General features: G+C 39.6%; 1 long non-coding RNA gene across 1 annotated transcript; it reads right to left on the minus strand.

The window, feature by feature from the left end:
• Positions 1 to 291: 291 nt before the first annotated feature.
• Positions 292 to 13,284, minus strand: LOC137472531 (uncharacterized). The gene is made up of 3 exons (XR_010998246.1): positions 13,149 to 13,284; positions 927 to 1,032; positions 292 to 805 (listed from the first exon to the last, which is right to left on the minus strand). It is a non-coding gene; the product is annotated as an uncharacterized lncRNA (long non-coding RNA).
• Positions 13,285 to 15,550: the final 2,266 nt, after the last annotated feature.

Raw genomic sequence — 15,550 nt, forward strand, 5'->3', positions numbered from 1 at the left:
TAGGAGTGGTGGGCAGGATGTGAGAGTAAAACTCAGAGGAAGTTTAAGTTGGACATTAGAAAAAGGTTCTTTCCCCAGAGGGTGCTTGAGCACTGGAACAAGCTCCCCAGGGAAGTGGTCACAGCACCAAACCTGGCAGAATTCAAGAAGCATTTGGACAGTGTTCTCAGGCACATCGTGTGACTCTTGGGGTTCTCTGTGCAGGGCCAGGAGTTGGACTTGATGGTGTGCCTTCCAACTCAGCATATTCTGTAGTTCTGTGATTCCTGCTATTGGCTAGGGGACAGTCTTGGAAGGAGAGATCTGAGATTCCAGCCTTGCTGTAAGCATAATTCCTGTGCTTTATCTTGTTTCTATTAAAATATACATCTGCAAAGTATTAATGCATACATTCTGTTATTAGCTCCTTCATACACAATTTTCTAGCACTTCTCTCTAGCATGTTCTCTCAGAGCACAGTTTAATCTACTCCTGTTAACACTGCTAAACATGAGCTATCTGCTATTTACACATCACTGAGTTAACATTAGCCAAAGAAAGTATCTCATTAACTTAAGTCTGAGTCACAGGCAGAGATGGACTTCATGGAAGTCAGATCTACCAAAGCACTTTGCCCAAGAAATATGGAATGCCTGGACCTTTGTAACTGCCCATTGCTTCCATAGCTGACAGGGCAACAGTGAAGTTCAGAGCTGCTTTTCTGAATCTCCATTCAACAATATTTTTGTGAAGGAAATACCCAAGATATATTTTCCTAATTTTATGCCTTCCCATAGAAAAAAGCCTGGTCTCATGTCAGAGTGTGCTACATTAAAAGAAATAACATAATAACTAAAAAATCAAGATCTGAACTATTGTGCCTTTGAGTGGGTACTTAGGCATCACATTTTCTCAGCTGAATTCCAGTTAGTTGATAACAATGTTACCTATTTAGGCCTCATGCTTGAAGGTCATCTGCCCAGTAGTATGTGCTGGCTGAAGCACATTTCCAATGTAGGTTTGGTTCCTTTTCACAGAAGAAAAGACAAATGCCTGAAACAGATAGTCCAAATGTGAATAATCTTGCACAATATCCATTTTTACAAATAAGAAGCCTTCTAGTCTTCAATTAGCATAAATATTTTGCTTCCCCTAATACACTAAGTTTATATATTATTATTTTGCACTTAAAATACTGCGATTTGAAAGCCCAGGTCAGAATTTTTAACACTGAAAAAAGGTCACTGCTTTATTACCCGTTCTCTCAAAGCAGTTCTCTGGAGAAACTCTGAATACCTGTTCTTGTTCTTGGGCACTAGAGGTCACCAGTGGAACAGACACGAGGAAAGGGATTGGTTTTTATAGTCCTCAGTAGTACTGAGGCCTCAATCCCTCTCCTGAGACTTTCATTTAAGTTGTTACTGGAAGTCCTTTGGCAACTCGAATTTTGGAAGAGTGAGATAAAACTATTTCTTTCAAACAAGTTAAGTCTCAGATGTATAGCTGTGTATCTATTTGAAAGGGATGGGTGTTTCTTGAAATGATTTATTCATCCCTCTGATACTTGAGAGTTCCTTGGCTGATACCTGCTGTATTTGAGCTCTGAGTAATGTTGTTGAGACAGAACCACAGAACACCCAGCAGACACACATGTTGTTTCAAACGAAATAGCATGGCCCATTTCAAGGAAGAAACAGTGCTCCTTTACTGGTTCCATGTGTGGTGTGTGAGGGGTTCACTGAAGCAGAACGTTCAAGAACATCAGTTGCATTTTTTGACCAAGAGACCACACCATCTTTTAATACATTCAGGGCTTTCCATTTCTATGAGTGACACTTATGACCAAAAATCCTCAAAGTCCTCTTGCATGTGAAGAGGGTTGGAAATGCTTAGAAATCTATGCTTGAGCACAGCCATTCCTTTATAGAAAATACATCCTGATTTTAACCTCTAAAAGACAAAAATTTGCTTAAAATGTTTCTATCATATCAGTAGCTAAATTTAACAACCAAGTTTATATACTCTATCAGTTATTTATATAATGCACAATATTAATATAATCCTAAATAAGAAGCAGTGTTCTTTAGCATTAATTCATTTAATAAAAGTGTTGGATTGGTACAGTGCAATAAGCACATAATGTGTAATAAACATACCGCTGCAGTTATGGAAACTGATTATAATCAAACAATTCTGCCAACAGAAAAACTTCTTGGTTGATTCAAAGTTATTACTGTGTCAAATATCAACTCAAGGATTGTTTTGTCAAAAGATTTCATAAGATTTTGGATATTAAACCTATCACAGATTGAAATTTTGGTGAAAAGTCTATCAGAACTCTGTAAATCCTAAAACCTAAAGTAAGTAGCAATAACACACAGGCTTTTTGCACGCTTGCTTTCTTCACCCAAATTTCATTTGACTTTGAATTCCATTTACTTTGAGGTGCAGCACATAAAGAAGTCTTGAACCATGCAAAGTTAAAAATTATGCAGTCAGGAGGAATCTTTGCCTTGAAAGAAATAAAAATAACTAGACACTATATGCTACATATTATCACTACTTTGTTTAAAACAGCATATTGATGTAGTTAAAACACTTCAGATCTGTGTGTTATTTATGATGCTGTAAACATACAAAAAAGCATGAAAGTCACATTTTCCACTGCATCCAAGGAGAGAAATTTAAAATTACAGCTATTGGAAATCTGGTTTATGAGCTGTGTGAAAGGTGCAGTTAAACGCAGTGTTATAAACTTTGGCCTATAATAACCTACATGTAGCAACTCCTAGATAGTGCAAAAGAAAAGAAAAATCAAACTAGATGGAGACTTCTGGCTACATTCTGATTTTTCTACATTCTTCTGGAAGGAATGTGAGAGAACATGTGAGTCTAGCCCACATCTTATAGATTCTTGTATGAGCAAGACACAAACCCAGAAAACTGCAAAATACAAGTTAATGCACTACTTATGATCAAAGGTAAGCAGGGAAGACAGCTCAGCCCAGCGGGGAGGAGTATCAAGGGGGTTTTGTGGAGCTTTGTGAGTCAGACATCAGATCTGGGACACAGAACTTTGTGGAGGGTCTTTGCTTGTGAGCTCTTGCAGCTTCTGCTCATGGGGTTTTTTCCCCTTCTCTTCTCCTCCCCCTTCTCTCAGGAGCCCACAGCAAATGTGAGCTGAGTGTCAGCAGAGCATGAGGTGGCACACCTACAGGACTGCCATGCCTGTGCCCAGCCCAAGGTATCCCTCAGATCAGGCCCAACACACACTGGAAGAATGAAGCACCAGCAATGGCTGAGAACTGGGCTGGCATGGGGAATTCACCATGGGCAATGGCTTTTGGCCTCTTTTGGGCAACCCATCAGTGCAGCACAGCATCAATACATGTCAGATACGGTCTTTACTGCTCACAGGATTTACCCAGTAACTCTGAACTGGACTTACCTAAACAAAAGGGGTTTTCTCACTTAGTGAACTCATGAAAAGGCTGGTACCAGTGAAGAAATTTAGATACTGGATTATGAGATACAGCTCTGCAGAGATGTAACTTCCACTTGGCTCAGTTCTCTGTTGCCTGTACCCTGTATTTGGGGAAGTGTGTGTTCTACAGACACAAATGCTGGTGCTGGCATGAGACAGCAAACACAGGAAGGGACAGGTGGGACCAACCCCTTTGGCAAAAATCTGAACTAGCTTGACTGAAAAGTCAATCACTGAACTGCAGCATGTACTTTAAGAATATGCACATATAAGACAGAAGTTGGCATGAGAGTGGGCCTTCAATTTCCCCATTAATGTAAAACATCCAGAAGTGTTGATATTCAAGGTATGCTGCTAAGCTCATCTCATGCCTTTGTGGATGTGGGTAAGGGTAGTAGCACATGAGACTAGCTGTGTAGCTGGGTTTGAAGAATCAAGGAATTTTCTTGCTGATCTCAGGGAAGCTTCTGACATTTTTACTGTAATAATTTATTACAGTTTTCATATTTGGTGGATATATGTAGGTCCTGGAAAAGCTCTCCTGTATTTACATAAATCTACTATAAACAAGTCTCATTTACCTTTATCCACCCATCATAGAGTTCTGTAACTAGAGGAAATAAATATTGCAACTGGAAAATATAATATTTTATCCCTCTGGTCCCTTCCCATTTTCTTTCATCATCTTCCAAAATTATGTTTCTATTTCAATTATTCAGTTGTTTTGTTGTTTTGCACTTTGATTTTCCCCCCTAAAAATGTCTTCTTGGTGAGAAAGCTCTGCTCAGCTGAAAAACAGCATTCTCATCAGTAGAATATACATTCAGGTTCATCAATCCAACAGATGGGCCAAGCGCATCAGTTTCCCGATCCTTTTCTCTAAGCAGCTGAAATCTTCATTGGTTTGACAGGATCAATGTGTTTCTCAAGTCCTTACAGCCTTGCTCTACCTGCTTTGGGGTGACCTTGCAGGACAAGGTAGTTCACTTGGGCATTTGGGGGTCTCTCTGTAGCTGCAAGTGGCTTCCCTCACCCAAGCCCGAGTCTGTGCTCAAAGAGAAGAGGCTGCATCCATTGCCACACTGGCTCAGAGGAACCCGGCTGCTCGTGTTTCTCAAGATCTCTGGCTTGCTGCACAACTTAGGCTGAATCCTGGCACAAATGAATTACTTAATCTTGAGATCTGAGCACACAGCAGTGTCAGCGAGGTGGCACAGGCGGTTTAGTTTCCTGTGTGCTCAGTTCTTGAACCTCAGCATGCAATTCCAAAGCTGTCAGGGCTTTCCACCAGGCCTGTGCCATACCAAGAGTGAAGTTAACCATCACAGTTACCTTTGCTGTCAGAGCCCCTGCAGTCCAGGCAGGAATGCAAGCTCAGGCTGGTAGCCAGCTACCCTGGGACTGTGGAGCTGCTGGACTTCAACAGAAATCAACTTGTAACACACAGACTATGTTGGTGGGGGAAGGGACAGCACTCTATCCATGGCCACCCACTGCCTAGGAAAAGTCTGGCAACAGGGGTGTTATTCTTGTTCCATTGGCAATCGTGGGACTTTTGCTAGACTTGATCCTAAATGAATGCATTTTTCTGACCCAGAGTCCTTTTATGTGGTTCGGTATGGAAAAGTGCCACGGTATTTGTCACAAAAAGTCCTTGCTGGCTAATCTGTTCTTAGGATTGTTGATGGTTTATAAATTAGAATTATTAGTCAAACATTGCTCTGTGTGTGCAAACTCCTACAGACTGGGCTATAGGGCCGGCATGGAACCACCTTTCTAACTATGGCAAGTTGTTTTAACAGAAGGGAGAAGTAGTCAGAGCAAAACCAGAAGGGTATGTAAGCAATTTACCCCTGACATGCACTCTAACATATCTTAGTCATTGTGTTGTCCACGGAACATTTACAAATCTCCAGTAAAAGTGAACTTCTTACATCTCAAGGGTTTGGCAAGTTCCATTTAAATGTGCCGTATCTCTGTGGCAAATGCCTTGTGTTTTCTCTGTGTGTTAAATAGAATAGGGACACAGTAACAATTTAAAGGTTAAAGAGGTATCCGTCTCTCTTTAATCAAAGCACAAGTCCTTCAGAAGCGCTTCAGCCTGCCCTTCCCAGGCATTCAGGATGCCCACCCTAGATGTGAGCTGAAAACAGCATTTAGAGGTGGAGAGCCCTTCAAGGGTTCACAGCCATAAATCCTGAGTCAGGAAAGTTCTGTTACTGACAATAGGCTGAAATTACCAGAAAATGAAAGCTGGCAGGCACTTATGTATATCCATGTGTTGCTGTGCTAACCCAACTCAGATGTCACAGATGCCCTCACTCCCTTTGTATTCCAAATTCCTTCTCCATCCAATTAGCATGAGTAAAATGACGTAAAAATATATATAGTGCTAAATTCTATGACAGATGTAGATCCGAGTCTTGAACTGCAGAACATTCAAAACAGCAAAAATGGCTCAAATAATACAAAACCCTGTATTTTTTTGTCATTCCATACCTGCCTGATCTTCAGAGCCCCTTTGCCCACTCTCTGAATGCACCTACTTACAGAAGAATGTTTCTGGGGAAATGCAGAATGGATGAGTAATGTAAACCCCATATGGATTAATTTTTTCAAAAATTAGGAATTTTTAGCCAGTGCTCCTCTCTACCTCCAAAATTCAAAGTTTAAAACACAGAGTGGGAAATGTCATCAAATGTGAAAGAAAAATACCATGTTAGCTGATCTTGATGCTGTGAAATTAGGCCACTTTCAGTTGAATGATGTTTCAACTAGAACATGTATCTTTTGTACTAGTGCCATGTGAAAATCTGTCCCTGTAGCTTTGGTAACTATTTTTTGCATCAGACTGGTTCTGATAAAGATTTTAAAGATTTTTTTTTTTTTTCTATTTTTTTTGTCTTATCCACATAAACAGAAATCCTCAGCTTTGGGAGAATGACTTCCTTGACCCATAGTTTTTATGGTGACAGAGTCCAAATTCTGTACATTCTGCTCTTTTCCTAGGAATGCTAATTACAAAATTAATACAATATGCAAAACAACAGACAAATCTAAAGATCAAAATGGGGGGGGGGGGAGAAACTAAAACCAAACTCCTGTTTACACTAACACTGAGTGTAACATCACAGAGAGTGATTCTTGCCATCCCCCAAACTAAATTTCATTTAAGAACCAACTAAATATATTTGCTTTGATATGTCTTTCAGCCAAAGGACTTCACTCTCTTTTCTTTTACATGGCAACCTGAAATATGTTGTTTGTTTTGTGTTTGGCAAAAGATATTAGAAAGATTAGAAACGTTTATGTTATTCACAGTCACATTAGAATGAGAGTGTGTGACAGCTGCTAACTGCCTGGAATTTATGCAAAAGTTCTCCATTTAGCTTTCTATATACATATGTAGGTGTGTGTGTATTTAAAAAAAAAAAAACGTATTCAAGGTTAGCTTACAATTCTTCTGGAGTATTTGCTACAGCAGCTGATAGAAACAAGGCTAAAAGGCAACGTGAACAAGTGGTAAATCTTTAGTGGCAACTTTTCCTTGCCAAAATTTGTTGAGCAACTTCTCACGTAGAGTATGGTGCTAAAGCAATGACTTGAACCTTCTCCTTGTTATATAGCCAGAACCCCACACCACTTTTGATTCTTTTCACCTCTCAGGAGAGAAAAGATGATCAGAACAGTGTTACCTCTCTAAAAGATGCACATATGTCTGAGTGGAGATCTGCCTTCCTTGGATTGCTGGGCAAAGGCAGTGTGAAAAGAAGGAAACACAGTCTCTCCTTACTCAAACTTGATATTTTTTCATCTAGCACTATCAAAAGGCAAGTTATGACACACAACTAAGAGAATTAATTTCGTGTGATGGCAGACAGTGGAGATGTGTTCAGCTTCTCAAACATAACCCCCGCCCTCAGAAGTATGATCTTCAACGGGGCCACTTCATATCTTCTAATTAACATTCTTGTTTCCTTGCTATCAAACAATCTAAAGGACACATCTGTGCAGACTAGAATAAAACCTAACAAGAGGGGACAAAAACGTGTGCAGTTGAGCCTGTGCTCTGCATGTGCAGAGTAAGACAAAATGCACAGAGTACCAACCTTCCACACATTCTACCATGCAAGTGAATGTGTTTTAGCCTTGACTGCAGCTACAACTTAACTGAGGCTAAGCAGCCACTCATTTGCATCTTTCAGAGGTACACATTGTCAATAATGTGTGAGTTCCGAAGTGTTAACGATGTGCAAATTAAGACATTTGCAGTCACAAAGCATTATTTTGAATTTTTCTACAATAAGTGATCATAAAAAAGAAAAACCTAAATTGCTGAAAAATGCAAACTCATGGACTTCAGAGTTTGGACCATAAGACACACGGCCAAAAATTTAGAGCCTATAAACTGATCAGGGCTGAACTTGAGCTATTCATTTGGTTGAAATATTTCCCTTTGTTTGGTCTTTGTTGTTTTTTTTTTTTATTTTCACAGTTTTGTTCAGCTCAGTCAGTCAGCCCAAGTTAAGACTGTGTTTCTCTGCAGCATGGATACAGCTCAAGTGTCAAAGGTTGTGGTGATTAATACATCCACATTTTTTCAAGTCTGGCAAAGCCTACATGATCCTTATTTTCTTTCTGTCAACCTCTCTCCTCTCTTCCCTTAGAACATGCTCTAACCCACAAGTTATATCCTTAAAAAGGGAATTCCATGACTGGACAGAGGCACGCAGGGTCTGAAATACAAAAATTCCTAAATTTGATATCAGCTGCGGTTGCTTACAAGCCACTGCCTCACTCCTGGTTTAATACTGTTTACAAGAAAAGGAAAGGAATGGTCAGCATATGTTATGGAAAGAATGAGTGACCCTGGTGGAATGGGTACCAGAGATCCTATACATTGCTCACTGGCAAGACATCTGTTTTCAACTATGGGGCTTTTATTTGAGAACTGATGAATAAAGGCTCCCGATACCTAAGTACCACTGCTAACTCTGGTGACAGAATTTCTCTGCATGTCACCTCTTATCACCCTGCACTTATGATGTTGCCCAAGCCAGTCTGTTTGCAAACTACACTATGCATTCAGGATATGCAAATGTTTGATTGACTTCTACCTTGGAGTTGCCACTACCACATTTCAGTCATCCATGGCTAGGCCATCATTTAAACACCGAACTAAGAGTGCAACATACAAGTAGCATTACCTCTCTGAAAGAAATTAGCCTGTAGAAGTTTCTTCTCCATATTACCAAAAACTTTCCTTCCAAAATATTTACAAGTCTGAAATAAACCTGCATATTGCCACTGAACTGGAAACATCATCATCAAAACACAGAAAAATCAGTTAAATACCCATGGAAAGGACATTCAGATAGATGTAATGAAGACAAATGAAAATAAGCTCCAAGAGCCAGATTTTTAAAACAATAATTCACTGTAATTGGGAGGGAGGAGATGTTTACGGTTGTCTTATCCCAAAGGCCACCACATACAATATTCTCACTGACTATAATAGTTATAGAAGGTGCAGATTTATGGTTGGGTATAAGGATATTTCAGTCTTCACCTCTTCACCTCTTATTAGCACTTGTCTTCTGCTTCCTTGCCACAGTTTAAGCAGTCCCAGATGCTGTGCAGTTCCAAAGCTCCCCTCTAGCTCCCATAAAACCAGAAAAATAGGATCTTATGGAGTACATTGTGAGTGGTAGAAATGGGGCAGGAGGGCAAAGGGGAAGGATTCTCTGTAGAATATTGATGGTTTCAACTCACTGTTAGAGTTAAACCCAGTGTTGCCCTGAATATTACACACATTTTCAAGCTTAATGCTTTTACTAGTCTAAGTATGTTCAGCAAATCTCAATCCATTTGACCTAATTTCTTAGTAAGAAAACTTAGCAGTGAGGGGTTAATGCATGTTAATCAGAAATGTGAAAAAAACCAAATCTATATAAATTTAAAACAAGTATACATTTTTTCAGTGCCCTCATGAATGAATCTGCTTAGGCATTTCAAAATTACAGTAATATTGCCAGTTGTAATTTCAGTGATGAGGATAAATGAAACTATGAAATCTTTATTTAAAATAAGGGAATTGAAGCTAATGCTGTTTTATTTGAAAAAGAGTGTATGGAACTGACTTTATCCTAACACTGCTATTTAAAAATAACACTTACATTGGTTTAAATCTGAAAGAGGTTCCTACAAAATGTCTTGGGCTGTAGGGTAATGTGGAGAAATGGATATAATTATCTCTGGAAAGGAATATATTCTTCTCAGAGTACTACAAATCCTGCAGTTTATTAACAATACTTTCTACAGGGCTGTGGCAAACAGGAATTTTCATATACCATATTCTAGCTGTAATTAAGAAAGATGGTTTAGTCCCTTTGTCTCTTCCTACCTCTGCTAGAAGGTCAAGATTCATATAAAGATCTACAACTGCCTCTCCAGTATTCTTTTTCTTAGTAGCCAAATGCCTCTCCCTTTTCTGGCAACTGCACTCGGACCTTGTTAGTGTGTAGTCAGAGATTGTGCCTGCAATATTGCCATCAAAGTGGCATGCAGGGGGCAATTTAGCAATGATACACACATGCATCAAATACCACTGGCACTCAGTTTTGAAACTCTCAGTTTTTTTCTAAGCCGTTCCCTACATCAATAAATAAAACCCACAACAACAAAAAGAAATACCTTCTCGTTATTAGACCGCCAGAGATCTCAAAATCTAGTTGATATCTGGTTCCAATTTGTCTTTGTGGAAGGGAAGCCAAAGCCTTGCTATTCCTCCTCCCTGCAGAATGCAGCCAAAATGTAGCCTAACCTGGGTGCACCCACCCACACTCACCCATGTGCGCATTCTAGTCATGGCTCGATTTAATAAATTTGATTAGCTCGTACAGTACTCCAAGCCAGCAGCCCACAAAGCAGGTTCAACCAATACCTTTGCTCCACTCACTGCTCTCAGCAGACCACCAAGGCTCTAGTTTGTATTTTTAAACCTGGGTTAAATTGTGGCATAACCACAAACCATTGTATGCGATTAACAGTGGGGTTCCAATGACTGACTGACAAACAAAATCTTAGCACACTGAGCCTGCTTCTCCCAGTAGTAAACACATGTTATTAATGAAATGATTCTAACAGGCTACACAATTGGAAGCTTTTTTCTTGATTGACAGAATATGCTTTTCTCAACAGGCAAAATAAAGAGGGCACAAAGAGTACACTTGTATTTTTTATTTTGTGAAGTAAAGACATAAAACTATTGCAATAGTCTCTCCATTCAGTCATAGCCCAATGGGACATTTCTCTGGCCAGCCACTGTGTGATGCATTACCTTGATACACAAGCTCTATTTCTATGAACAGAAAGGACTGAAATTTTAAAAAGTGCTCCCTCCAACTCTTATTGCTCCCTTTCCATCATGGACCCACACCTCTGTCATCACTGGCATAGCTTAACAGGAGACAAAAGGAACATGTCAACATGCATGTAGCATGAGATCATGACACCATCCCTCAAAACCTCAGACTGGTACAGTTTAATCACCAGCTGTTAGAAACAAGGCTCGCTAAGCTAGACTGGGTATTAAGCAGCAGGGTGGAACAGATGGGCTTGCTCATTCCTAGGCACTGCAAGTTCATACTCTCCAGAAGAAACAGCAAAGGCCAAAAAACAGGATGGGAAGCATTACACAATTTCACCGCGCCTTTTTTGTTTCCACAAGGAGTGGATGAAACACATACCCAACACATCTTTCATGGAACAATTCATACCAAGATTGTCATCACAACTGTCACAGCCTCTAAATTGGACCTAGAATATTCAGGCATGGGATTTAGTTACACATTCAGTAGCTGTGTTCTTCAGGCTATGAAGCAGCCCTTCCTACTTCTGTCTCTCCCTGGACAGTTCATATATGCTGCTATGGTATCATTTGCCAGGCTGGAGAGCAGAAAGAGGAAGCATGGGGTTCTGTCAGTGCTGTTGCCAAAATAGAAAAATACAAGTTTTTAGCCTCACTTTGACTAAATGGCCCCAAGTTATGGGCAGTTCACCCACCTGGATTATCATTACACCTTACAATGCCATTATAGCCAGTAAACAGTAACACACGTAAGTTACTCTCATGGTAAACTTGCTCTTGTGCTCAAAAAGGTTTGTCTTATACAGCCCAACATGGCAATTTCCACAGTAAAAGTGCTATCATTATACCAATGCTTGGCCTTGCGTGTTGCAAAGAGAGGATGAGATTAAATACTTGACTTCCAGGGAAGGTTCTTCCTGGGGAGCAGAAAAGCAGTATTTTATACAGCGCACATTCAACACGCCACTATCATCACTTTCTCATGCCTTTTTTTCATATAAAATACACTAAAAGGAAAGATTAATATTCCTATTTTGAGGTTATTCCAAGCAATTGTTGCGTCACCTCCATGTGAATGGCAATTTTGTTGGAGTAAACAGTCAGTGTCCATGGAATTCACTGTTTCATTTCAAAGAAACAAGATGTGAATGCTGAAAGGAGATTTCTTCCATACAAAAGGTCAGAGTTCATGTTAGAGCAATCTGTCACAGTTGAGTCAGAGATATTTCCATGCTGCCCTGTTCCCACTGTATGTGGTATACAGCATGCTGAACTGGGTTTGCTTGGTCACTTTTTATAATTTATTATTGACCTCCCTCTGCGAGACAGATCTCGCACCTCAGAAGTTTGCAGCTTTCTTGGGCAGAAGAGTAAATTTATGGGTGGGAGGGAACAGAAAGCTAGAAAAGGAAGAACTGGAGGGAATGAAACAGCGCTGGTGCAGTCAGGCAGGATTATGTGTTAGGCTGTGATGCTGCCTTCTAAAGGCCCGGGATGGATGGTGTGGGTTTCCTCCAAACAACTAATGCAGATATTCCTGGATGTCTCCTGCAGTCTGATATCTACTGCATGCCTGTGGACCCACTCTTGCCCTTATCCTTTTCTATTCATGGGGGAATAAAATGCTGCTTCCTCTGCAGACGTGACCGAACTAGAAAGCCAGTTGTTACTGCTCCTTTTTGTGGCTAGGTAATAGGCTTAAACTAGACATTCTTTTTAGATGCTGCTCCTGAGGATCATTCTTCCCAAGTAGAGAAAAATTTTTCTTCAAATAGAACTTCAAGGAAAGAGCTAAACTGCTTTTGCCTTCTTAGTTAGTGTTGCATTATCTTCTGCTTCCCTCATTAGCAACAGAGTGGCAAACAAGGCTCCCCCATCTTCCACAGAGAAGAGGAGAAATGGCAAGAACAATATAAAATAATTCAGCTATAAATTGCTTTAAACATTAGACTTAAGCAAGGATTTAATTCAAGGCACTTTTGAATCACTCACAGCATGCAATATTTCAAAATAAAGTGACACTCAGTAAACCTTAGAAATTAATAAGTAACCTTAAACTTGTTGAAAATAGTTTCAATGGGATCAGCGACTTAAACGAACATGTATAACTGCTGATACTAATTTGCATTATTATACATTAAGAATAATGTTAAAGGTAATCTGACATATTGCTAACCAGGGATTTCTGCTTCTCAAGAACCAAGGAGTGGGAGAATATGAAGTCTGGGTTTTATTGCTCCAGCTTGGCTGGCTGTGATGAGGGCTTGGTTCTCCTGCCATAAAGCACAGGCACATCCTGTTGTCAATTAGACTCACCGGTATTCTGGGGCAGCAGCACTGGGCCCCTGGGATGTTGTATAGTTTGCTTTGCTATGTAAACACCATGAAGTAATCCAGGCAGTGAAGGACACAGATGAGCAGGCAATTTGCAGCATACTAAGCAAAAGAATGAAAGGTCTGTGAGTGAGATTCAGAGAATAAATAGTAACAATATCCCTGGGATATAATATTCAGTGGTCTGGAGTCATTAAAAATATATACAAGAGAAAGTTAAGGGACTTATTAAATTAAAATACATCTGTGTTTTGCTTCTGTGGATAAACTGAGAGAAGGACATACTATAGGGGAAAAATTTTGTTTCAGTTATTCACTTTGATTTTAGCACATATCAAATATAGCTTCAAGGTGGAATTTTTTTCATCTAGCACCTATGCTGGGACCTTTTACGTGGGATTTGAATCAAGTTGTAAAACCAAACATTCATTCTGTGCCTGTTTTATTTATCTCTTTTGGGAAAGTAAAATGTAAAAAAGTGCCCTTAGACACATTTTAATTGGAGCAACTTAGGTCCCCTTTGTTTGAAAAGGCAGTTCCACATTGTCCTTGAAAAATCTGTCTATTTAATACCAGTATAAACTTGTACAAAAATAGGACTGCAACAGATGTGCTTCCCAAGTCTTTCTTCCTCTGTTTTTGGACACACAGAAATGAGATATTCAGGATGTTTAAAATATATCAGACTTCATTGATCAAAGAAAATACATAAATCCATGTTTATTAACAATGTTTGTGTTTAAATAAAGCTAACCACAGCACACCAACATAAAAATATTCTCCTTAGTCCCTTGGTGCTCTTTGTTTATGGCATTCAGCATAGAGAGCTCCTTCCCACCCTCCCATTTATAAATAGTGCTTCGCTGATGGTAGTCTTCTATTATCAGTTTTACAACAGCATGTCATTCTGTCTTTGAAATTTCTAGATAACACTGTGGAAAAATTGCACAGTTTACTGTTTTGAACACAGGCTTGAGAACCAGCATTCCTGGTTTCTATTCCTCTCTCTGTCAGCACTTTGCTGTGTGACTGTGGCCAAGTTACTCATCTTTTCTCCTCTTTGTTCTGCTGCATCTGTCATCTTCCAGATCCTTCATCCATCCTAATTTTGAATAGGTGCAAACGAATAGAAACTACTGAAGGCAAGGGATAAAAAAGACAATCTCTGTCCCAAAGGATTTTGCTTGTAGTGAAAAGGCTACAGATTTCACAGGAAATAAAACCCAGGCAGCAATGTGACCAGCCCTATGCACTGTTCAGTATACCTAGGAAGGAGCAGCTGAGCACTCATGGAAAAAAAACAAAAACTGTGGGAAGAGGGGATGTGGAGATGCATGGCAAAGAAATAAATTCAGGGAAAAAAAGAGGAAAATGTTAAAACCAAAAAAGGTAAAGTAGAATTAGCTGTTCAAAAGCTCAAGCACATCTTCCATGCCAGACCATGCTGACTGACCAGCCACAACTGGATAATCCTGGGCAGCTGGTTATTGACTTCCCTGGCTATGGCAGGAAGCATCACAGCAGGAGCCAGAAGGGCCAGCCTGGACATCCCTCCCACAGACAACATTAATACTGCTTGTTAGGAATTATCATCAGTGTCTAAGTTTTCTCTCTCTCCTCCTCATACCCTCCTACCGGAATGAAAGTGTCAGCTCCTCATTGGAGAGGGCCAAGGCAAAAGCAGTTGGCACAGAGCAGGCACCTTTCAAGGCTTTTTGTAGTCTTCTAGTAAGGAAACTTCTGAGGCCTCAATAAGCAATAACATTGGAAAATAACTAAAATCTCCTCTTTTGCTAGAAACATCCACATTTTATATGGAAATAAGAGTATAGTCTGCTAGAAAAGACTGAAAGGAAGGTCACTGTTCTAGAGACAGTGTGTTAATGGGGAGGCAGAGCACACACAGATTCAAACTTAACATTTTATTTTAGTTCACACAATGACAGAATAAAAATAGATTGGTTTATGACAGTGTGAGCAATGGATCTGCCAAGCTGAATTTAAACTTAGCACCACAACAGAATTATATCCTATCAAGTGGCATGACATGCAATATTTCATTTGCTGGCTCACTACTACATTGTCTGTGAGAAAATATAAAACCAGTATCATTGCAGCCTCTATTATTCATATTTTCTGAAACTGTATGGGATTAATTAATCAGACAGGAAGGCAGAATTCTTATATGAAACATTTTTCCATTTCGAGTCTAATTAAAACAAGCTGAGCACAAAAATTGTAAGAACGGATCATGATCACTAATTGTAAACAACGAAATGGGAAATATACTTACCTAAAAATTTCCACTGATTCACTTTTAATATTACTTATTTTTTCCCCTGAATGAATTATGGAAAGCAGAATTTTTCCCCCAAATAATTCAT

Source organism: Anomalospiza imberbis, chromosome 4 (assembly GCF_031753505.1).
Source record: "Anomalospiza imberbis isolate Cuckoo-Finch-1a 21T00152 chromosome 4, ASM3175350v1, whole genome shotgun sequence".
Taxonomy (NCBI): Eukaryota; Metazoa; Chordata; class Aves; order Passeriformes; family Viduidae; genus Anomalospiza; species Anomalospiza imberbis.